The 24,105-nt window shown below is 38.9% G+C and overlaps 1 long non-coding RNA gene and 1 pseudogene across 1 annotated transcript; one reads left to right on the forward strand and one right to left on the reverse strand.

Moving 5' to 3' along the window:
• Nucleotides 1-203: 203 nt before the first annotated feature.
• Nucleotides 204-19,071, reverse strand: LOC116593040. Its single transcript, XR_004286721.1, has 3 exons — nt 18,877-19,071; nt 15,611-15,692; nt 204-1,255 (listed from the first exon to the last, which is right to left on the reverse strand). It is a non-coding gene; the product is annotated as an uncharacterized LOC116593040 (long non-coding RNA).
• A 3,172-nt stretch (nt 19,072-22,243) lies between these two features.
• Nucleotides 22,244-22,387, forward strand: LOC116594516 (annotated as a pseudogene).
• Nucleotides 22,388-24,105: the final 1,718 nt, after the last annotated feature.

Consider the following 24,105-nt stretch of genomic DNA (forward strand, 5'->3'; position numbering starts at 1 on the left):
CATTTTTAAACTTAACTTCCCCGTGCCTCAGTGTCCAACTCTGTAAAATTGAGGGTAAAAAAATGCTAACTTTTTTCTAAAGTCATTGTGAGATTTAAGTGTGATCATCTGTACAGAGCACTTATCAATGAACGTTAGCTGTTACCTAAAACGGTCATGACATTTAAGCATTTTATTCAAGAGATTGGGACAAAGAATTCTGTTAGAAACTTTATTATCTTGCAGAGTGATCTCTCACATCCAACAATTAAAAGAAGGTGCACACATGTATTTTATATGGATAACTAGTTTTCAAGCAATAAAACAAATAATATTCAGTTATTTTACATTTTACTATTAGGCATAGTATGATCTCTTTTAATTATTCAGATTTGAAGAATCTTGAAATCTTTCAAGATATTATCACTGGTGAATAGGAAGTAACATAATAGAAAGGATCAACAAAGTGGTTACGAATCCAGTTATAAAAATTCCAAATGATTCTGTTTTCATTATAGTTCTCTTCCTAGCTTGTCAGAAGGACACAGGAAATATATGGGAAGAGAAATGAGCCTCTCCAAGGAATTCAATTTCTAACTTGCTAAAATAATTTCCTTAGGTTAGAAAAATCAAAATCCCCCAAAATATGCCATCTGTAAAAATAAACTCATTACCATTGTCCATTTCAAAATGAAAATGATTACCAGTTGAACGATTAAAGAGAAGCTACTCTCACATGGACTCTACAGCAATTCCTGCCAGTATCATGACCTGATGTTGATGATTTAAAACCAATTTGGGACACTAATGGAGAATCCTGGGAGTCACAGCCAAATACGTCTGGAGTCTAGTCATAACTTTACAATAAAGTTGACAACTAATAAAAGTTTTTAAGTGGATCTATCTTCTGTAATTTTCTAAGAGTTCCACTAAAATAGGTTCATGGTCAGAGATTAAAGAGTAAGGGCTGAAGATATTTTTTAAGATTCCATTTTAAATACTATGTTATGTATTTTATAAATTGTATATTTAATATACAATGTGTTGATAACCTATTTCCTTAACTCAAAGCAGCCCCTAAAGACTCTTGAAGCAATAAGAAAACACTGTGTAGATTAGAAATCATTAATTTGAAACAGGAAAATGTCAGGAAATTGGAAAGCAAACCAAGTTCTCAAGTACATTAATAGCTCTGAAGGGTAGCTTCCATTAGGTTGGTTTCATGGTGTCTTAAACCAGCGTGCACTAATACCATAGGCTGTCATCGAGAAGACTTCTGTATAAAAACAAAAATAAAAACTTTGTTTTTATATAAAAACAAAGTCTTCAGAAATTACATTTTATATCTCATTATTATAACTTCATTTCTTACAATTTAAATAATTCTAAGTTCAAAAACAATTCACTTAAAATAAGTTCCCTTCTGTAGTGGAGATTTCTGCAAATGGAATTTATAACCGTAAATATAATATAGCCTGGAGCTGCCAAGGACCACCCCGTAGAGAAAGACTTCATGAGATCACGGCCAACCCAGAGGAAGGTTGAGGCAAGAGATGGAAAGAGACAGTTAACTGTGACATCATTTGAGGCCTCCAGAGTCAGCCATGCCTGGGCTTTATGATTCTGCAAGCCAGTAAACTCTTTTTGTGGCTTATGCCTGTTGGAGCTCAATTTCCATCACCTATGACCAGGGGAATCCTCACTAATAAGCCACCATGGTCAAGGGTTTGGGGGAAATGCTTCAAATTTTATTTGTCTCTTGCGGATTCACAATGTGCACCAACTTGTTAAAAGATCTGAGAAAACCTGCTGGAAAGGAACTTGTGTCTCTTTGTTAACCCACTGTTTCCCAAACTTGGTTGACGGTAGAGTCTCCTTTTATGCAACACCTACGAACATCTATTTCCCTGAGCACAGTTTGGGTTGTGATGGTCTTCTAAGGCATGGAGGGAAGACAGTTGTCAGAAATGACCCCAGCAGTACTCCAGACACTCACTGAAAAGGAATTCATCAAGCAAAGTAACCTCTAATAGATGAGCAAGTCTAAGTGGGGAGGCCGACAAAGGCGGGGTCTTCTCTATGCCCTACCCTCCTTTCTCTATAGCTCTGAGATAGGAACAGTGGAGACCTCCATCATCTCTTTAAATGGCAAATTACAAGGAGCTTACTGTAACCTGCTGATCCTTCCTCCGCCACTCTGAAATCAGTGGGTTTTCCTGACTTTATCCCTCTCTACAGAATCTCCACCACCTGTGAGAGGAAGATATGCAGGCTATTTTAAACTTCTTCATTGAAGGTAGCAAGAAAACTCATCTTCCAGACTTCCCTCAGATTTCCCAAGCCTGGATTGACAAACTTCAGCTTCTGAGATGGGTCTCAGCCCTCTTAAATTCTGCCAGGTAATGGCCATCTTTTCTACGACCCTTCAAGTCCAAAAGCTTGAGACTCAGGAGAGCCCCTGGAATAAGTTCCAGCCCGAGTGCGGAAGACCAGTGTCTCACTTGGAAACAGAGGAGGCAAATTCTCCCTTACGCTGCTTTTGTTCTCTTCAGGCCTCCCAGGGATTGGATGATGCCCACCCACGTTCGGAAGGACAATCCGCTCTGTTCATCCACTGATTCAAATGTTAATCTCATCCAGAAACACCCTCAGAGACATATGTAGAATAATGTTTAACCAAATATCTGGGCACATCTGTGTCCCAGCCAAGTTGACACATAAAGTTAATTATCACAATAACAAAAATCACATATGCTTCTGTTTCAATGAGACCTGAGGGTTTGTTCCAAAAGCATGAGCTCTCTGGGAGTTGGACAGCCCCTTCTCATCATCATGGCCTTCGACATCACCTTAGTTCAGCAGTTACCAGCCTTGCTTGACATCAAAATAGAGAGTATTATGAAAACATGGATTTCTAGGCTTCCATTACAATCTGCTGAATGAAAATCCCAGGCTGAGGCCCATCATAGATCAGAATAGAAGATAGAGGCCCATTTCCAAGGGCTTTTAATAATCAACCTCACTGCTTTACTTTTTTTTTCATTTTTTTATTTTTTAAATTTTAAGTCCAGTATATGCCTTCCCGTATGTTAACATACAGTGTTATCTTTGTTTCGCGTGCACAGTACAGCGATTCAACACTTTCACACAATGCCCAGTGTTCCTCACAGCAAGTGCCCTCCTTTATCCCTATCACCTGTTTCATACATCCCCCCCCCCACCTCCCCTCTGGTAACCATCACTTTGTTCTCTATGATTTAAGAGTCTGTTTCTTGGTTTGTCTCTCTTTTTTTTTTTTTTTTTTTTTTTTTTTTGCTTTGTTCATTGGCTTTATTTCTTAAATTGCACATATGAGTGAAATCATATGGTATCTGTCATTCTTTGACTCACTCATCTCACTTAGCATTATACCCTCTAGATCCGTTCATGTTTTTGCGAATGGGAAGATTTCAATCTTTAGGACTGACTAACATTCCATTGAGTATATAGACCACATCACCTTTACCCATGCATTTATCCATGGACACTTGGGCTGCTATGATTTGGCTGTTGTAAATAATGCTGCAGGGAAATAACCGTTTTAAAGTACAGAGTCACTGGGTGCAGTGAACACAAAAGTCAGAGCAAGGAATTTAGTAGTTTCCAATAATTTGTCCCTGTTTCTCACTCCTTCTGGGTTTTGTTTTCCTTCTGCCTCCCCCACCCTCGTTTAGTAGGGAACCAGGAAGATAAAGCCATTTGCTGAGTTACTAATGTATGGCAGGAATCAGACTATGTATTTTATATGTCTTATTTCACTGTAACCCTCTAGTCAACCCTGTGAGAGGAAAAAGGGGTCTATTTTGCAGAGGAGAAAACTGAGGCTTAAGAGAATTATGTAATTTTACCAAGAGATTAACTGTTCAAAGAACTGAAATTTAAACGGCAACTCATTTGATTTTAAAAAACCGTACTTTTCTCAACACATCATATTCTATGATTAGTTTAGGAATACCAGATGGCTCCTGATTGGAATGGATTAAAGATTCAGGAAAGATAATGTTTAAAGCCTCTTGTACTGGTAAGCAATCAATAACAGGCTCAACTAGTTAACCAGATGTAGAAGGAAAGAGAGATGAGTGGTTTTCCACTCTATTTGGAAAATCCATAACATACTTTGGACAACATTGTTCAAACACAGGATCAGGCTCATGGGGCACCAGACACTTTTATGAAATCTCCAATGTCCCTGTTCTACATCTTCATTTAACGTAACAGGTACTCAATAAAAGAATCTTGAACAAATAAATGATGTAAAATTTACACAGTACCTTTATTTTTTTAAAAGATTTTATTTATTTATTTGAGAGAGAGAGACCATGAGAGGAGAGAGGTCAGAGGGAGAAGCAGACCCCCTGCCGAGCAGGGAGCCAGATGTGGGACTCCATCTCTGGAATCCAGGATCATCACCACCGGAGCCAAAGGCAGTCACTTAACCAACTGAGCTACCCAGGCACCTTTTTTATTTTTTTTTAAGGGAGTCTTCAATAACTTCTTGATTTGTTTTCACCCTGAGAGTGAGAATAAGAATACCAGACATTTGCATAATCTATACCTGCAAAGAGCTCTTTAGTATTTGCCATTCAGTTTATTTTATCTTAAGATAAAAGGTGAATTATTGTTAAGTATTTAAATCAGCAATTCTGAAAGACATCAGAAGCCTCCGTTTCTGAATAACATTAAAAAAAAATAAATGCCTGTTTGGCTGGAACGCTATAGTTCTGAAGAATATTCTTACTTAAGAGCCTTGTATATTTCATCATTTGGGTGTTCAATAAATGTTTGCCCCCTGATTGACTTTGAGGAGTAGAAGTATTCTCTAACTAGTGGGAAGCACTAGAACTGGTTGTCATAGACCTTGTGTTCTGCTCTTATTCCATCTTAAGGAAAAAAAAAAAACAAAATCTTATATTTGGTAGTATCAGCAATCAAGAAACACAAAAGTTCAGGTTTGGAAAGCTATTATTACTTAACATGCACATGAACAAAATATTACTAAATTGCATACAGTATGAATCTATGATAATGAGTCCAAATTGGTATAAGTAGAACTGGTGAAAAAATGTACTATATCCCCTAGAACCTGGAAAATCTGGAGGATATCATTCCGGATTAATAAATATATTCTTCTGCCATCAACTGTGTGAATTATTCGGCTAATCTGGCAATTTATGGGTTGCAGTGAAATGTCAAACACTTCCTTAGGCTCAAAAATCCTATGTGAGGTATCAGCAAGGATACAAGTCTTAGCCAAAAGTAGCAATTCTCAATGGACTAGCTTTGTGCTCTGTAGCTATTTAACATGTAAACATCTTGGTAGATGTTACAGGAGATCTCTGTTTCTAAGCAAGTATTCAGCATTGTTGATCCTTAACTTTATTTCTAATTCAAGAACTAATTTACTATTTACTTTCCTTCTTCTCTCTCTTGCCTTCTCTTTCTCTCCTTCCATCCTTCCCCCCAAATTTTCCTCCTTCTTCCCACTACATCTCTCACTCCCTTGTTGTCTTTCCATACAAATTTCTTAAATCTCTATAATGGACCAGATGCATACTAAACCCTAAGGATACCATGATGAACAGCATCCCTGAATTTAAGATCCTTACAGAAAAATGAAGGTGACACAACATAAAAAGAGATAGAATTCCAAGTGAGACTCACTGATTACCTAGTGAGATTAAAGGAGGTAATAAAATATTACCATAGTAGAAAAATTCAACAAGTCATAGCAAAGAGTAAAGAAATTCCTTCTGAATTTGAACTTAACACGTGTTCAATAAATTGAAACTGATGAAAACTTACTGAAATTCTCAATTTCTAAGACGTAACTACTTTATAATGGGAAAAATTCATAAAGCAGACATTATGATATCCAGGTCCTTGATGTACCGTACATTTGGTTATCGGGAATACTTTATTGCTTAACATATAGCAAAGGATTTTACTAATACTTTGTGTAACCATATTTGAGCATTATTTATTGCATTAAATACTTTTTCTTGAACCTAAAAGGTACACTAAATTATTTTCTGGATTCTCAACTCTGCTTTTATTATATCTGCAAGGAAATTTTTTTTTTCCCCACAGTTAATTCATTTAACAAATAGTTACTAAATACCTCCTATCTGCTAGGTACTATGCCTGTGATTAAAAAAAAAAAAAACAAAAAAACACAGACATGGTCCCAGCCCTCATAAAACTTATCTACTGGTAAACAGTCTCAAAGTGTAGAATATAAATCATTGGCAAAGTTAAGAGTTTCCTTCAGAAAAATGCACTCTATAACAAACTTGGCTAGAACACCAATCTCCCAGTAAATAGGGCATGACTGCCTCTGCTGTTTCAGAGCCACAGTTCTGAAACCACAGAGCATAGGCTTAAAGCAAAATGGAACTCAGTTCAAATTCAGCTCTGCTCTTTCTTGGACCTCATGACTCTATCCATAGAATGGGATTTGTAATTCCAACTTCACAGGCATATTGTGAAAATTAGATCATGTGTATACAGGGAGTAAGCACATTCAGGGTATGTGTGCTTATAGTGAACACCCAGAACATGGTAGCTTTTCACACTGCTACTCCTTCCCTTTGTATCCTATTCTATAACTCAACCAGTAGATTGAATGGTAGGTCCTGTTACCTTTGTGTATTTATGATTGACTGAGGGCTATCTGGAATTTTTTATTTAAATTCCTTGGTTTGTAAAGTTTTTCTGGATTATAAGAACAATGTTCTTGCTTTAATACTGAGGATTATGCAGTCTGAGGATAATGCAGTATTTTTGAGTATAAGAGATTCTGGACCCTAATTGAAGGTTGCTCAATTAGTAAATATTTGAACCTATGATTTTTAAGGGGTGTGTGTATGTGTGTGTGAGAGAGAGAGAGAGAGAGAGTGAGTAAGTACATAAATATGTGAGTGTTTTAGGACATTTCAGCATCTTACTGCCAGGATTATGAATGTGAATTTAACCGATCAGTAATAAAGTTGTTGATGTAGCAAGTCAGAATTAAGTCGAAAATGGATTAACTCCCAGGAACACATTCTGATATTAGTAATTACTTTTAGAATTCATAGGAAGTGTTCGCTGTGTCTGCTGGTAATGGTTAAATCCCTAATTTAACTTTTCCCCATCCATTAAAGAAAACTTTAATCAGTTACTAATTATGGATCACTGCATTCCAGTTACGACTTCACACCACTGACAACTTGCTTCTCCCCTTCCCCAATCATTTGACTTGCTTCACCATGTGTTTGATAGTGATAGAAGGATCACTTAAAATTAGTGGGGGAGTGTGAATCATTTACGTGAAGAGAATTATAGTCTTAATGCAGTTAAGTTACGAAGCTTATTTGGTAAAAGTCTAGGAAAAACTAATATGTGGTAATATTTTCACTATTGTTTACATTATAGAACTTACTGCTTTTTGTGTATATAGTCACATGTCTCTTTCTTTGTATTTCAAGGAAATATTTGTGTTAAACATAACAAAATTTAGTCCATTAGAAAATTGATCAAAGGGAAATATCTAAAATGAAACTAGCATTTTCTTCCTAGGAACAAGTATTTAGTAATAAATCTTTAAAATCACATTTAAGGACCTTTTTCCAAACAATAGGATTTTTTTTTCCATTCCACGGATGACTCTACTAGCCAGAGCAGCCACATGTCTGCGCTGATTCTTTGACTCAAGATTCACATTTTATGGATGCTCAGGGACCGTTTTATTCTTAAATAAACAGCTTTGTTGAAAGACGTATTACTTGTAAACCTGTATCATAAAAGAAACCTTTTCGTCTTTTGACCTGACCTTCTCCCACTTTCACTTCCGTCACAAAGAATTTTTAAGAAAAAAGGAGGACATAGGAGGGGTGGGGGTGCTGGGGTATAATCTTAAAAGAACAAAAAAGTGGTTTATCCGGCAGACCCTGGCTACTAATCTGGCATCTGAGTGGACAGACTGTATCTAAATGTTTTCTCTTACCAATGACACTTACAACAAGTATAAGCAGGCACTTTATATGTGGAAGGCATGATTATTAACTCTGAGCAGCTTAAATATAGTGTTTGGCAGGGTTTTTATTTTTTAAATAAATAATTTTAAAAATATTCCTGCAAAGAAGCTACAAGTGAGAGATCTCTTTTTTAAAGGCTGAGGGAGAAAAGAACATGAGGAGGTCATGTCCAAGAATATGCTCACAGATTAAGCCCTGGAACGTGAATACTGCGTGTGTGTGTGTGTGTGAGTGTGTGTGTGTGTGTGTGTGTATTTGAATGTCTTTCTGTCCTTACATCTCTCAGTTTTAAGATTTTACTGTTTCTGTGCTTCTCTAACTGGTTTCCCACCCTCAATGACTTCATCTACCAATCCTTGGCAAAGCTAATTTTCCCTTCTTTTTGCCATATGCTTCTAAAGTGTGCTTTACCAGTGCATCTTACACAAGCCATAGGTTTCATTCCTTGTCCTGAATCTCGGGGTTGACTCTACTGAAATATGGCAGAGTCGGAGGAAGGCATTTGATCTGATGATCCGGAACCCCCATCATGCATGTCAGCTTGAAAGTAAGTCCATACAGCATAGTCGCAAGAGAGATGGAAAGTTATGTATGTTGTGGTGGTTTTTATAGAGAGACTCTGAAAAGAATGTCTAACTTCCACCACGTCCAAGACAAAGGGCAAAGGAATGGTAGTGCCCCATCAACCCCTACACAGTCAACAAATTCTTACGGAGCCCCATTAAGGCTCCAGATACAATGCTGAACCATATATGGGTCGAAGAAACAAATGAAGGCATGTTCTACTTTCTTGAATTTTGAACTCCCTTCCAACGGAAAGGATAGGCATGTAAACATGCCTAACTATAAAGTGGAATGAGTCGTAGTAAACTATAAGTTGTTTTTTGTTGTTGTTGGGGGTCTGCAGAATAGAATATCCTATGCATTCATAAATATGAATATCCCCCTCACCCCGTTTGAAAGGCACTTTGGCCCAGTGCATGATAGGAGTGTTTCTCAAACCTGGAAACTCTCAGTAGTAATTGTGGGTAGACAGTGTCATAGGTACCTTCCTCTCAACAAACACCATGACAAGTTTGGTTTTTTTTTTTTTTTTTGCCTCTGAGAAACAGTGACAGAGATGAAGCACTACGTCTGTGGGTCTGTGGGTCTGTGGGTTGGTAGTTCCCATCTTCAAGTAGTCATTTAATTGAAAAGATTTTTTCTTTACTTATTAGAGAAAAATGTGGCAAAGTTTTTCATGAATATATTCTCATTAAATGTCAGTTTGTAAGTGATAACATGAAAAGTGGCAAATGATTAATTCCTGATGTGGTCAGTGACACTGGAGTAATCAAAGTTTGGGAGACATTCTGAAACACCCATGGGTGGATGTTAAGGAATTTCAACATCTCCCAGTGTTCTTGGAGTATTTTCACTGAGTCTTGTGCATGTGTCAAACTGGTTGGCGATATACCAAAATCAGAATGGATTTATACCAGTAAAGTACTAAGAATAGAGATAGGTTTTCTTAGAGAGCAAAGATACCTATCTAGTATTGTTCAACTTGTAAGAGATGAATTTCAGCCAAAGGAAAGAGAATTTTATCAGCTCTTGCAAATTGTGGTACCGAGGTTAATGCTGGATAACTTTGATTTCATTCCTTTTCCAAAGAAGCTACTTTTCAGATGCAAGTTTCAAGCTTTCTGGCTGAGTTTCTAATTCTGAATGTTTGAGAAGGATTCAAAAATGTAAAGTTATCTACAGAAGAACAAAAAAAAAAAAAGCACCTAAGAGAAGTTTTTCTAGTAAAAAGTTTAATAAGCAGTCACTTTAATATCATAAGATGCAATAAATTACCATTGCCTTAAGTTTTTAAGCACTGGATAATATTACCCCAAATCAATATAAAAATTATTTATTATTATATTACCATATGATCCAGCAATTTCATTTGTGGGTGTTTACCCAAAGAAAGTGAAAGCACTAACTCAAAAAGATATATGCACCCCTGTGTGTATTGCAGCTTTATTTACAATAGCCAAAATATGGGAGCAACCCACGTGCCCATCCACAGATGAGTGGATAAAGAAGATGTATATACTATGGAATATTACTCAGCCATGAAAAAGAATGAAATCTTGCCATTTGCAACAACATGGATGAACCTAGAGGGTATAATGTTAAGTGAAATAAGTCTTCCAGAAAGACAAATACTATGATTTCACTCACATGTGGAACTTAAGAAACAAAACAAATGAACAAAGAATAAAAAGAGACCAAAAAATTGGGGTCCCTGACTGGCTCAGTCAGTAAGATAGGCAACTGTTGATCTTGGAGTCGTGAGTTCAAGCCCCACATTGGAGTCGGGGTACAATCTACTTAAAAACAAACAAATGAACAAACAAACAAAAAACAGACTCTTAAATATAGAAAACAGACTGGTGGATACCAGAGGGGGGATGGGTAGGGGGATAGTGAAAATAGATAAAGGGGATTAAGAATACAGTTATCTTAATGAGCACTGAGACATGTATAGAATTGTTGAATCCTTATATTGTACATCTGAAACTAATATAACACTGTATGTTAATTATACTTGAATAAAAAAGTCTAGTGAATAATTATTCCATAAATTCTTCTTGAATTCCCACAGTGTTCATTATGGCAACAGTGAGAAGGCATTCCTTGTTTTGACATTAAAATCACCCTAATCAACCTAAGAACTATAATCATGTGACACCCCTACCCTATTCTACTCATGGCTGCCAACCACACACTTACGTGCAGCTTGTCTCTTCAAGTCATTAGTGCAAAGGAGCTACAAGAAAAAAATTCACAATATGACTAGAGCAAAACACACACACACACACACACACACACACACACAAACACACACCCCTGGTTTGTTGAATTTAAGTTGGCCGTAACGAGAAATAACTTTCATACCTTTGAATCTTTCACTAATGAATACTTTAAACACCAATTGAACTCTTGCTAAAATCCATTTGATGCATTATAAATGCACATGTGAAGGATATTACCTACTCATTGATCTAGGTTTTTTTTTTCTTTTTAAAGTTTATCTAATCAGAATTTCATAATCCTAACCATTAAATAGTATGTGCACTTTCGGTGGTTATCAGTCTACACAAGAGGGTGAAAATTCAACAAGTTGGTGGTGTATTAGGATTCTCCAGAGAAACGGAACCAATAGGAGATATCTACATCCATATATACAGCTGAAAATGAATAGATATAGATAGATATAGATACAGATATCTTGGGACTTCTCAGCCTCCAAAATCATGTGAGCCAATTCATCTTTTATATATATATATACATATACATATATATAAATATGTGTGTTTATATATATATGAGGCTGAGAAATCCCACAATCTGCCATCTGCAAGCTAGAGAACCAGGAAAGTCTACTGTGCAATTTGGTCTGAGTCCAAAGGCCCGAGAACCAGAAGCTCAGATATCTGAGGACAGGAGAAAACGGACGTCCCAGCTCAAGCAGAAAGCAAATTCTCTCTTCCTCCACTGCTATGTTCTGTTCGATTGGGTGATGACCACTCACGCTGCGAAGGCAGTTCTTCTTTACTCAGTCTTCTGGAAACAACCTCACAGACATGCCCAGAAATGTTTTACTAGCCTTGGGGTATTCCTTAGGCCAGTCAAGCTGACACAAATCCAACTGACACCCATCGCAGGGGGTCCTGTCAGCCTCACTGACATTCTCTGACATTCATTTATAGCCTTTTGTGGGCCTGGCACTGTGCTACGTGTTTTATTTGCACGATCACAGTTTGTCCTCTCGGCATAATGTGACAGGTGATGTATCATAATTATCTCCATTCTCCAGATGAGGAAACTGAGGCTGAGGGAAATCCAGCAACTTGCCCACGATCCCAGGGTGAGAGGCAGAGCAGACATTAAACAGAGTCCTCTCTGATACCAAAAGACTACACCCAAAGCCCTAACCCTCTAATTATCCATTTCCAACTTGAAAAGGGGTCCCTGGCTATTTCAAAGCATTCTATATAAAGCAGATATGAAAGTCAAGTGATATTAATGACATTGGTTAAGTAAACAATGTGATTTGTAGACTCTCTTGAATTGAGAGTTTTCTTTTGTGATTATGTATATCTCACTTTGTTTTATAGATGAAACTGAGATTTAGTACCAAAAAAAAAACCTTTATGAAAAGCAGTTGGTCAGAAAAGCCATCTGGCAAAAACAGTCACTCTACACCTTCTTTCTTCCCAGGACCTAATGGGAAAGCATTAAATTGACCTCAACTCCAAGTTTCCCAGGGTTTGGCAGGCCGTCTCTTAGTGAGGGGTGGTGCGACAACACAAGCCGTCCAAACAGCTGCTCTGGGACCCGGCCACTCAGGGTGTGGCCGTTTGGGCCGTTGTGGACGGTAGCAGTGAGCAGACCCCAAAGCCAGGTTCTCGCAGGAGTCTCCTCGGCATCCAGGTGGTCCAGGAAGGTCTCAGCATTTTCTCCCAGCCCTCTCGTCTGTCCTCCACCTTTATCCAGAAAGGTTGGCTGGATCAAGGGAGGCTTCCACTCCCAACTAGGAGAACAGTTGAGGAGGCAAAATGCCTCCCAGTGTGGGGGAGTGCCAGGCTTCCAAGCAGCCATGTGCCTATTTGCGGGAGCACTTGAGTACGAAACGGGCCTGTCAATATACATGTCAGTGTTCATCCCACTGCTGTGACTCAGCTGGGAGTGCGCTCTGCTGTGGGGGTGGGCCTGTCCTTTCCATTCCTCTCAGGATTTCCTGTGAGTTGAAGGATCACGAGGAGCTGCCAGAACGGGCATGTGCAGAAGGCAGGTAAAGTGGCACGTCAGTAAGGAACGAGCACTCTGGGTTTTTTTGCGGGGAGTGGGAAGTCAAAACCCAGCGATTAACGCAGGAGGTTCGCTGGGGAAGTCAGAAAGGAAAGCGCACTGGCATTCCCATTAGGCAGAAAAGGACCCACGGAGCGGTTAGAAGACCCGGAGGGAAATAGAAGCTGAAGAACTTTCCCTACTTACACACTAATGATGTTTATCTGCACAGAGCCTGCTTTTGTGCTGGTGTTTTATATACAATTTAGGGGCCATTAAATTTTAATTCAAGATAATTCATTAGAAATGTAATTTATATTGGAAGTTTCAGCGTAGTAACTCAAATATTTCAGAAACCTCTGTTTTTACTTACACTGTGTTTTGCCTCTACCACAGAGCCAACAGCTCGGATACAGTAACCCGCCCAAAATAATTGACTCCTACCTCCAGCCTTGCTTCTGAATATTCAAACACACAGCTGTGGGAGTGAAGTGAGAGGCAGGAAACCTGACAGTGAAGAAAATCTCTCTGTTTCACATAAACTCGGGCACTTTGGGGGTTGGGAGATGTGTTTTCAGGAGTGTTAGACACACTTCTTCCGTCCTAATTGAGAACGTTGTTATCAGCATCTTGTAAATTACAAATGCAAAATTTAAATATTCAATTTAAATCAAATAGGAATGAATGAAGAAAAAAAACTCAAAAACCCTCTAACAGAAAAAAAGTCTTCAATTTCTTAGATTATTCATATCAATTTATATCCCTACCCAGATACTGCATTTTTGGTTTAAAATAAAGGAATTGCATCAGTTTAATGATGTGTAAGGACATCATTAGGAATGGACATTAGAATCATAAAGATTACAGTCAAATCTAGACCCCATCTGTTCATATGACATTGGACGAAACATTTATTCACTCTAAGCCTTGGGTCCTTGTCTGAAAACTGAGGACAAATAATTCCTACATAATACATGTAATAGAGAATCGAAGTCTCCACCAGTTTGTAAACGAATCAGGGGAGTAAAGAATCTGAGGTTTTTGTGTTTTTCCCATCAGTTGCTATATCTTCAGTACCTAAGATTTTGTATAGCATGCCAGTATTTGTTGAATGAAGGAATGACTCTTATGTACAATAAAGGAGATCCCATATGTGAATGTCTATCACTGTTAATTCATAAAAATTTTTTCCTTCGATAACTCTATGTTACTCCATCTTCATTCCCACCTATTAATTCAAATGTTTAAGGCTGAATTTTTTTTAAGGCTGAAAATTCTTTTGATTCAATTCCTATAATAAGTTCATCTTCAGGTGTCCTTACATATCTACACTAAGAATTATCTTTGAGACCTTTATTCTCTTTCCTTATCAAAGCTATTAGCAAGTACTGTTAATTCAGCCTCCATAATATATCTCAGATCGGTTCACTTCTGTCCAGATCTACTGCCACACTCTAATCTAAGCCACGATCCCCTAAATGTAATAACCTCACATCTGGTCTCGCCAGTTCCACTGTGTTTCTACAGTCCGTAGCTAGGTTTCCAGTCTTGTCTTGTATCCCTTTCTCTCTTGTCTGTGTACCACTCATCCAGACTTCCTTTCCTTTCCTCACATACCAATCTCTTTCTGTTCTTAAACCTTCATGCTTGTTGTTCATTCTGCCTAGGACTCTTCTTACCCTGGCTTTTCTATCGTGGTTCCTGTAGGCCTACCAGGTTTCTGCTCAAACACCCCTCTTCAGAGATACTTTCCCTCTTTACCACATTTTCTCTCCCAGTTATTTCCTGTAACACTTGGAATAAAATCCAAACTCCTTGCCGATAGCCCAAAGCATGATCTATCCATGCCCTGCCCGACTCCTTCAACTCATCTCCTGCCACTCTGTTCCCTGGCGCCACCTCTGTGCTAGACCCCTCCCCACCGTCCTCACTCAGGCTGCTCCAGTCAGGACGGAAGTAGACCTTACAAATCATATGAGAAAGCAATATAAAATTGGAATGATAGCAAAAATACAGTAAAAGGTAGAAAGATAAGAAAACAAACAAAACAAATGAAAATAAAGGATTAAAAAAGTAGTAGTGAGAAAACAGGAGAAATGGAAGACTGACAAAGGAGACACAACATTTGCGTAGAGGGAGTTCCCAAAAAGAAAAAGAAAAACATTTAACAAAACAAAAATATAAAGTTACAATTTAGGAACATTTTCTTAATTTTTTTTCAATTAAAAGTACTTAACTTGGGGTACCTGGGTTGCTCAGTGGGTTGAAGCCTCTGCCTTCAACTCAGGTCATGGTCTCAGGGTCCTGGGATCGAGCCCCACAGCAGGCTCTCTGCTTAGCAGGGAACCTGCTTCCTCCTCTCTCTCTCTGCCTGCCTCTCTGCCTACTTGAGATCTCTGTCTATCAAATAAATAAAATCTTTAAAAAAAAAAGTACTTAACTTTATTTTATTTTATTATGTTTTGTTAGTCACCATACAATACATCATTAGTTTTTGATGTAGTGTTCTATGATTCATTATTTGCATATAACATATAACACCCAGTGCTCCATGCAATACGTACCCTCCTAAACTCAGAAAATGTTCTTTAAATATAGATCTGAGTCGCTATGTTTCAAGGGCACACTATGCCATGACAGAAAAAAATTAATTCACCATAGTTAATGATTAGTCTTATGTTGTTAGCATAATTATGAAATACTCCAAATACAGAAAGAAATGGACAGCCAGGCAAAACTATCAAATTACTTACAAAGGAAGGAAATTGTGTTGGCTTCGGAAATCTTCACAGCAGTTATAAATACCAGGAACAGTGAAGCAATGCCTGCAAAATACTCCACAAAGAAAGGGTACATCAACAATTCTGTATTCAGCCAACGTGCCCCTAAAGAATAAAAATTTCAGATGTTTTAAATATACAAGAATTCATGGTATATTGTTCTTTGGGACACTTCATAGGGAAACGACCAGAGAAAAAAATTTCAATTCATCAAGATATAATGGAGGAAACTACAGAAAAATAAGACTGTTAGTGACCCTTGAATATATTTAACTGTACAATTAGAACGATTATACAAATTGCAGTTTGTGGCAAAGAAACGTAATGTAAATTGTACACGGCCTGATGATAAAAAAAGAGAACTCAACTTTTTTTTTTTTTTTAATGGGAGATAAGAGAGAAAGTATGTGAGTGGAATAGTAAATCTCCCATCTGTAACAGCCAAGAGTCAAGCACTATAATTTAAAATGGACTTAGAAGCCTATATAACTCTACAAAAGACAACATTAAGAAAGGTCACTGAATAAAGTTGGGGAGGGAAAGAGAGGGCGAAGAAGTAGAATAGTAAACCAGTTACCTTCATCATTGTTCATAAAGAGAAACTAATAAATTTTGTTTAATAAATTTTTAAAGATTAGGATTTAATGGTATTATATAAAGATATAATTATGAAAATATTAAAATAAAAAAATGTAAACCTCCCTAAATCCCAGCCAGACTTCCCACTGAAAACAATAAGTGGACAAAGCAAACAGGTCGTGTGGTAACAGACCTTTTTAAAGAAAGTTAGGAAGAGAGGGGCACCTGGGTGGCATGGTCAGTTAAGTGTCTGACTCTTGATTTCAGCTCAGATCGTGATCTCGGGGTCCTGCGATGAAGCCCCATGTAGGCCTCCTTGCTGAGTGTGGAGCCTGCTTAGGATTCTCTCTCTTCCTCTCCCTCTCTCTCTCTCTGCCCCTCCCTTCCACACACATGCACTCTCTCACTCTCTCAAAAAAATAATAAAATTTGTTAAAGAGAAACGTGATATAACAGAATAACAAAATTAAGACCAAGCATTTTTGCCTATCAATAAGTGTAACTTGTCTTGATTCATCTATTTAAAGGAGAACTTTTACAAACTGAATCACAAAATAGAACCTACTTCACACCAAATACAAGGGAAAAAAATCAAAGATAAAGACTTTGAATAAAAGAGTGGTCAAAGATCTACCAAACCAAAACAGATAATATAAAGTAGAAGCCATCCTCTTTCCAAACTAGTGGAAATCAGAACAAATAGCTACATAAGACAGAGAAGAGAATCTAATAATGCCGAAGTGTGCAATTCCCTATAAAGATATAGCAATTGTGTATATCTATCTGCCAAAAAAATCAACATGTAAAAACAGAAATTAAGGAGTTTTGGGTTTTTTTTTAAGGTTTTATTTATTTGAGAGAGAGAGCAGAGAAGGAGGGAGGGGCAGAGAGAGAAGCAGGCTCCCCACTGAGCAGGGAGCCCAACATGACGTGGGACCCTGAGATCATGACCCGAGCCAAAGGCAGACACCCAACCAACTGAGCCACCCAGGCACCCCAAAATTACAGGAGTTATAAAGAGGAATAAACACAATGCTTATCTTGGGGGACTTCATTTCACCTCTCCATCACATGACCCATCAGATGGACCAACAGCAAAACCTAGCCTTGAGAATAGCATCCAGGGACAAGGTAACCCGTGGTCATGGGGCGCACCATTTGCAAAGGGAGTGGTAACATACACAGCCACTTCCAGTTCAGTTTTAATTTCAACCTGCACTCAAGCAGCATCCCGCTGACACAACACATTCATAAGAAGAGGAGAGTTTCCTGTTCTTTTCATGAAGCTTAGTAACCTTGGTTTCTGGGACTCCTTGTTTTGGAAAAAAAAAAATCACTTCCTGATGATTTTCTCTGCTGAAGAAAAATCTGATTAAAAGCATAATTAGGAAATGAACATGCTTTAAATAAAGTTAGGCAAGGGATCCTTTTTTTTTTTTTTTTTTTGCTTTGAATTCAACTTAAAATTTGAACACATTGTTTTTCTGTTCGAGAATGCACAAGGGAAAAAATAAACACTTTTGCTTGCTGGGTGCTTCTAATAGGTGCTCAGTATCACAAAGACCATACAAACCATGGGATGGTGACAATTACTATGGCAACTAATACAATTTTCAAATTGAAATCCCCACTGTGAAGCCTGCCCACACAGAGCTCTGAGCTCTGGCATATCCGCTTCCACTTCGATGTACAGTGTGCAGATCGGGAAGCCCCTGCCATCTTGTAACCACAGTGAAGAAAACTGCTTTCATTAACTCTGCTACTTTATTTTCAGTTGACTATTTCACATGTCAGTATTCCATTCAAAACTGGAGACCAAAGACTTGGACGCCCAGTCTAGAATATTGCTTCTAGAGCCCGGAGCAAACATGATATTAAATTAGCAATCCCATCCATATGTTTTCGCCTCGGTGCACTCAGAGCCATGAAAATAAGTTCATTAAAAATAACTCTTCTTTCACATAGTGGATTTTTTTTTTCTTCTCCCAAACCAGATCGTCATTTAAATCTGTGTGACTTGATTTTCTAAAATCAAGTCCCTCGTCTCCAGAGGGCCTTTCCTCAAATAAATGCCACGCAGAAAAGCTGATCCATGATTAAACTGTAAAGGGTTCTGTTTAAATTTGGTCCGGAATGTCCCTGTTTTGTTTTCAGAGACAACAGAACTTGAGGAATCTTTCAGCTCATCATCATTTCGCTGAGAAGGAGAGGCTCAGTGTGGAGATCTGGCCATTTGGGAAAAGCTGGAAAGATGGGGAGAGTGAAAAAGAGCACTCCCTCCCCTGGCAACGGCGCCCTCCTAATTGGGGAAAAACGAAGTCCCTGCACTGAATCCTGAAGTGTTCAGCAAACATCACTATGTGATTTTTTTTTTCTTCCTGCTTTTGCCTCAGAAGAAACAGGAACTTCTAGGGCAAGAAAACCAGAGGAAGGGACCCTCATCTTCTCAGCAGGACAGGTGCAGGAAAAAGGCAAACTAAGGTCTCTTCCGCTAGGACCTACAAAGTTAGGACATGTGAATCCACTACTGAGATAGAAATTTTCCTCTGACAGCGAAGGCGTCATCATAACAATCACAGTTAACCGGCCAACACTCACGGAGGGCTTCTGTGTACCAGGCATTGTTAAAACCGTTTTTCATAGACTCATTTAATCCTTACTTTCAGTGTACGGCTCTTGTCTCCATTGTACAGATGAGAAAACGGAAACACCGAGGGCAAAACGTCTCTTGAGGTGTAGGGTAGAGCCACTATTAAACTAAAGCAGTCTGTTTTCAAGTTTTAGATCCCGAAGAGATGTAAGGTATTTGGGAAAGTATACAGCATTTCCCCTGAGAGTTCGTGGGCTTTCAAGTTCTGTATACAAGGGAAAAAAAAAAAACAAAAAACAAAAAAACACTTTAATTTGTAAAGGTGTGTTTGATGGAACTAGTGTTCGATGAGGCGCTAATTGTACAGTTGAGGGAAAATGTCTCCTCGTGTGTGCTCAGACTAGGGGACCAGGAGAGCTAGGCTCCCACAGCCAGCCTGTGGCCAAATGGTGAGAGCAGCCCTTTGAAAGATGAGTAAGCCTAAAGTTTGTAAGACAGGAGAAAGTGGCAAGTGGAGGCAAAATACAGTCAGCACATTATTAGTTCTGATTTATGGCTGGGAAACACTGGCCGTTCAGAGAGCTACCATAGCCAATAAGTTCAGTTTTCTGTCCATGAAAACCTTCTCTTTCTATTACTGCTGTAATACAGCAGACTTAGCCACCTAAAAGACACCAATTAAGCACCTTTTAATTGAGTAGGTCAGCAGTCTGCTATAGTTCTCACCAGAGAAAGAAAGCAAGCTGTCTGCAGTCTGCATTCTTTCCAGATATTCTAAGGGAGAAGTCATTCTTTGCTCATTTGGGTTATTGAAGCATTTAGTTCTTTATGGTAGTAAGACTGAAGCCCTTGTCTTCTGGCTCCTGTAATGGAGGTCCATTCCCAGCTTCTAGAAGCTACTACATTCCTTGTCTCCTGGCCCCCTCCTCTGTCTTCAGAGCCAGCAATGGCAGTTGAATCCTTCAAATTTCTCCACTACCCCACCCCCACTGCTCTTTCATCTCTCTGACCCAAGTGGGAAAATCTTTTCCTTTTTAAGGACCTGTGAGAATAGGGCATGTGGGTGGCTCAGTCGATAGGCATCTGCCTTCAGCTCAGGTCATGATCCCAGGGGATCATGGGTCCTGGGTCCTGGGATTGAGTCCAGCATCCGGCTCCCAGCTTAGCAGGGAGCCTGCTTCTCCCACTCCTATTCCCCCTGCTTGTGTTCTCTCTCTCTCTCTCTTTCTCTCTGTGTGTTAAATAAATAAATAAAATCTTAAAAAAAAAAAAAAAAGGACTCATGTGAGTAAATTAGGACAAGATAATCTCCTGAACTCAAGATCTGCCAACTTCCTTTGCCCTGTTAAGGTAAAATATTCACATTCCTACAGAGCTCTACATATTTATATCTCCAGGTCCAGAGATAAAGGCATGAGTGTCTTTGCAGCGCATTATTCTGCTGCCACGCTTATGAATAGGAACCACGATTGAAAGACTTTATTTGTTCTTCTTTTTTCTCTTTAACAGCATTATCAAGGTAAAATTGATGTACATTAAACTGCACATCTTTAAAATGTTCAATTTTATGAGTTTTGACATATGTATATAGTGTATACCCATAAATCCATCACCACCATCAAGATAATGAATACATCCATTATGCCTCAAAGTTTCCCCGTGCCCCTTTGTAATCCACCCCTGCCTCCTTCTTCTCATCCCCAGACAACCAATGATCTGCTTTCTGTCATTACAGATTCATTTTCTAGAATTCATTTTCTAGAATTTTATATAAATGAAATAACCCAGTAAGTATTTGGTAGGGGAGGGGTCAGAGGGGGTTGGCTTCTTTCATTCAGCATAGTTATTTTAAAATTCATCTGTATTGCGGCATGAATCATACTACTCTATGACCTAGCCATTCCACTCCTAAATGGTACTCATAGTGTTTCTGCCCGAAACAATGTGTTAGCAAGAAAAAACACAGCTCTTCTGATCTCCAATCCAGCTAAGAGACAAGTACAAATCCCAGGATAACTTAGATACTTGAAATCTTTGACACTCAAACAATATCCTATTCCATCCGTCAGTTTTTGCTGTGTAAGAAACAAACTGCCTGAAACTTGAATGACGTAACACGAGAGTCATTTTTCTGTGAATGGGTGATTCCGGGGAATTGACTAGGGACTGATTCAACATCTCACTCCATGTCTGGTGGTTGCACTTTGCTGTCAATGGAAGCTGGCTGCCAGGAGGGTGACACAGATGAGTGGTCCCAGGTCTCCAGCAAATTTGTCCAGGTTTATATTCGTTTGGTGGCAGTCATGGGGTTTCCCCAGAGCAGCAAGAAAGGCAAGCCCCAATAAGCGAGGGCTTTTCAAGATTCTGTTTGCATCACATTTGCTAATATCCCAATGATCATAGCAAGTCACATGACCGAGCCCAGATTAAAGGGTGAAGAAATTCACTCCACTTCTTGATGGGAGTAACCATGCAAAGAGTCATGCATACAGGTGTGGGAAGATTTCTTAACCTTTTCTGTAGTCTACCACACGTATGTCTCTTCTTCCTTCATTACCTGTACTTCCTCACTACCCATTCATACCGCAAGCCATATTTCAAATTCAATGTCCTTACCCATCACTCAGCAGCATCTGGTCTCTCCCAAGTTACCAATGACCTTCTTGTTTTTTGCTAAATCGAGGGAACCCATTTCACTAACCATCTCACTTGGCATCTTGGTATCATTTGACATAATCTCTTCCACTGGCTTTGATGACACTACTCTTTTCCTGATATCCCTCTTAGCTATTTCTTCACAGGTTCCTTTATGTAATAAGTGTTTAACATAATTCCTGGCTTAAGACATACATTTTAAAATTGGTTTGCTGAGTGAATGATTAAATGCATAAATAAATAAGCAAATAAAATGGGATTGTGTTCCTCTACCCACCAATTAATTATTGCAGTTTGCCGAGCTACAGTTACTATGTTACTGTGTCTATGCTGATGACTTCCAGTTTTGTCCAGATCTCTTCCCCAGACAGGCATGTATTTGGAAGTTCTACCAGAACTTCTTCCCACTGGCACTGCAAACTCTACCTATCCCAATCTGATCTTACTAACCTCACTGCCCAGACCTACTTACTTTTCTTCCAGGTTCTTCCACAACCAGCCCAATCACCCAAGCCAGAAATCTGAGTTGTCGTCCTATTTGTTACCAAGTCCTGTTGTTTCTTCCTTTTGAAATCTGCCCCCCTTATCTCCAAACAGATTGTTTCTGGTACATTTATTTAGGACCTCGTTAGTCCTCACCTAGACTCCTACCACCACCTAACTCAGTGTTTGCAAAATCTCCCTAAGGACAGGAAATACGTTTTACCTGGCCTGCCCCAAATCTTCCAAGTCAGAATCTCTCAGGAAGGAGCCTGAGAATCTGTATGTTTAAAAAGCAGTCCATCGCTTCTCGGCCTTTTGGCTAAGATCAAGTGTAAAAAGCAGTCCAGACAATTCTTATTATTGGAAAATTGGGGGGAAACCTGTCCTAATTTGCCTCCCCGACTGCAGAACTGCAGTCTACAAACTGCACTCTATAATCCCCTCACCACAGCATTCCCAGAGTGACCTGGGAATTTAAAATACGAACTTAATCTTAACATGTCTTTGCTTAAAACATTTCCATAGTTCTCTGTGGTGTATAGGATAAGATTCACATTCTTTAACAGAGCCTTCCTATCTCTTCACCCTTATCTTTCAGTCCTCCCCCGTGATGGCCCCCAAACCTTAGTCTTAACTCTTTCCAAAATGCAGTGTGCCTGCCCTTTCCCACCACTGCACCAGCCATCCTGGAGACCTGGGTGACTCATCTCCCTAAGCCTGTCTTCACCACATGCTTTTCTCCCTTAACCCTTAAGGGAGAAAGGCACTCTTCTGAGCTCTTTGGAAATAACAACTCGCATATTCATTATTTACAACCCTGGGATGGGTAAGTGGTGGGTACTGTTATAATCCCCACTCATGGAAAAAAGTGAGGGACATTTGCCCAGAGTCATGCACCGTTTCTGGCAAAAATCAAGACCTGAGCCCAGACAGCCTGACTGTAGGATCTACACATTTAGCAACCATGCTCTAGTGCCTCTGCTTCATCTGGTTAAACCCATTCTTATTCAAAGCTCAGTTCACATGTTCATGCTTTCTGGAAGCCTTCTTAGATCCCCCAGTCTGAATTAGCCTTCTGGGCTTATTTTTGTCACAGCGCTTAAAGCACTATACAGTTAGAATCTCTTTTCTTGTTTTACAAACCAGACTGTACGTTCCTTAACAGAGGGCAATGCATTTTTTTTGTCCCTAAACCCTAGCATAAGGCCCAGCATGAAGGAAGTACTAACTGTAGGATGAATTTAAAAAAAAAAAAAAGAAGAAGAAGAAGAAGAAGAAGAAGAAGAAGAAGAAGAAGAAGAAATGAATGAGTGAACAAATACATTTATTAGCTGATAAGGAAGCAACAGGGGATATCAATAACAGACCATCTGAACCTTCTGCTCCTGAATCATCAAGTCATCCGTCCGTGATTTCACGGGGCTTTTCAATTTTTGGCATACGAGGTGGCCTACCTTGTATCAAAAATAAACTCTGGAGTCTTCTTACAAATTCTACAAATTTTCATGGGAATTCAAATTAAACGCATGCTTGGACATTGATTTACTTAATCTACTCAGTAGATTTCTTTTATTTCTCTGTGTCAAGCATGAAAGTTAAAACGATTTCTAGACCTTTCATCTTAGCTCAGCTTTCCCCTTAATTTCTTCACTCCAAAATGTTGAACAAAACAGGTCCCTTTTTGTGGTCGGAAAGTTTGGCTTTACATAGAACCTTTCAACACACAACTGTCAGCACCTGATTATGGGTCATTTTTTAGCCTCTGACTTTCTCTTCCTTCCTTAAATAGGTCTTTCAGATGAATCATCTTCAGCTACTCTGTGATTATGCAGGGAACGGTATATAAATGAACAGGATGCACTCAGCTCCTTCCTACCTTTATCCTTCTGGGCTCCGATTTCGGGGGTTCATTTTCATTCAGTAAAAAGTTGAGTGACTTCTGGGTGCTGGGTTTTGTGCAAGCCGTCAGTTCATTAGGATTTGCAACACGATTTGCAACTCTGCCTGCCTCTCTGCCTACTTGTGATCTCTCTCTCTGTCAAATAAATAAATAAAATCTTTAAAAAAAAAAAAAACTTCTCTCTCTCCCTATACCATGAATACATCATCAAAGCCATTCCTGTAATATACATGCCAACAATTGCAGCTCTCTACTTATTGG

This window comes from Mustela erminea, chromosome 6, assembly GCF_009829155.1.
Source record: "Mustela erminea isolate mMusErm1 chromosome 6, mMusErm1.Pri, whole genome shotgun sequence".
Taxonomy (NCBI): domain Eukaryota; kingdom Metazoa; phylum Chordata; class Mammalia; order Carnivora; family Mustelidae; genus Mustela; species Mustela erminea.